The 1,936-nt window shown below is 39.6% G+C and overlaps 1 protein-coding gene across 1 annotated transcript in view; it reads left to right on the forward strand.

The window, feature by feature from the left end:
• LOC106012463 overlaps nt 1–1,936 on the forward strand; it is a gene marked incomplete at its 5' end in the record, with an annotated part of 9,034 nt that overhangs the window by 956 nt on the left and 6,142 nt on the right.

Consider the following 1,936-nt stretch of genomic DNA (forward strand, 5'->3'; position numbering starts at 1 on the left):
GGGGGGGGGGGGGGAGAAACGACACACCCATCCACCCATTTCACCATTAACCAGTTTACAGGCAAACCCTACCATTTATTCTCCTACCAACAACCTCATCATCACCACCACGTCAATATAAAGGCCACGAACAAACACTTTCCACCTTTCTCTACCCCGGGCTAGCTTCTTGATATTATTCATTGTCTTCCCACTTTTTTGAATATCATTGTCTGTGACTCTTCTCTAGGTTCCACGCGGCCTTCCTCTTGATCCATTACCCTGTAGATTCCAAGCCAACATTTTCTTTGTTGTGCAGCTGCCTCGCTTCAGGGGAGATTTTTTTTAAAAATAATTTTTTGGTAGAAGTTTTACGGCGCTTGCAACCTCATAAGGTCATGAGCGCCGAGGGGTGGATGTCAACAGAGAAGTCTTTACTACAGTGAATCAGACTTACTCTGCTCACCTCTCTAGCTTCAACAGCACAGTCTGCTTCGACTATCAAGGCACCCCGGAAATAACGGGTCACTAGAGTGTGACAAACATACAAAAGAAGTTGAGGAAAATGACGATAGTAAGGATTAGGAAAGAAAAAGCAGCAGTTCCCTGTTGTACTTCAGGCACGGTGATGAGCTTGACATTGTTGAATCATCCCATTTACAACCGGGGAGAATGACCAATCCATCGCCACTGCCTTCTTCCAACTTCATCTCTGACTGGGCTCTGTCTTGTTCTCCTTAACACTGTCTGTCCCCCTGATCCCCAGTATATGTGAGGCAGCGTGGTGGAATCAGGCTCTCGTCAAATTTTCGGCATGTTGAGTTATTGGTAGGCCTATCATCTTAAAACGTGTTCACTTGTCTTTATTTGAATGAAAAAAATATCCATTTATCTTGAATAAAAGTTGAGATACTTGCGAAAGAAGGAGGTGGGGGTCACCTGTTTTCAGAAGTAAAATTAGTGAGAAAATGGCCGCCAAAGATTAGTTATTTCCTAAACTTAAGAGTCCGTGGTAACTAAAAAATTACAATTGTTGTGCCTTTATGGAAAGTTTTTCAGAAAAATCCTCACAGAAATGAGTTCTTTAATGTGTATGAAAGGTGCTGAGCCAATAAACAAAAATTTGATAAAAATTTACAAACCTGCGTAAAAATGCAGGTTTCCTCACTTTGATTATTTTGGCGAGAGCCTGATTCCACTACGCTGCCTCACATATTTGTCCGACACTTGTTAAAAAATAAAACTGGGAGTGTTACTGATATGGTCGTTTTTAAGGACAAGCGGGCTAACCCAGATTTCGAGGGTTTTCAGAAATCTTGACCAACACCAAAAGTGGGCTTTGCCCTACCTATAGGAGAAGTTTGGTTTCTTCGGTGCGTATATTTGTTTGGTTATAGAGAAAACTCTACTTGTCTTTTAATGAGACTTAATAAGCATCCAAAAACTTTAACTTGGATTTTCTCAAAACAGCGTTTATCGGGATAGTCCTCTTGTGCTTAAATGCGAGCATAGTATAAAGTGTATCATAACTGTACTTTATGCAACTCCATGGAACTTTCTCTTGTAAAACGTGTGTTCTTTCCGTGATGTGGGCATATGGCATTAAACACTAAATAAAATACATTCTATCACGTACATAGCCGACCCACACAAAGCAAACACGCATATAGAGAAAAGATTTTCAGGTCCCGAATATTTTCTTAATATTATACTTTAGTATTCAAAACATGTACCAAGCATTGGACCAGCTCTCCTACTATCGCTTGTGTATGGTTGGCTGGTGCTCTGATGTGGTTTGTTCCCTCTTTCCTATCAGATATCTATCTATCGTCCTTGTCATTGATTCTACCCTTTGTGTATGTTACTCTCGACTAACACCTATAATCTTCGACACCACTAACAATATAATAATAATAATAATAATAATAATAATAATAATAATAATAATAATAATAAT

Source organism: Aplysia californica, unplaced genomic scaffold (genome assembly GCF_000002075.1).
Source record: "Aplysia californica isolate F4 #8 unplaced genomic scaffold, AplCal3.0 scaffold00381, whole genome shotgun sequence".
NCBI lineage: Eukaryota > Metazoa > Mollusca > Gastropoda > Aplysiida > Aplysiidae > Aplysia > Aplysia californica.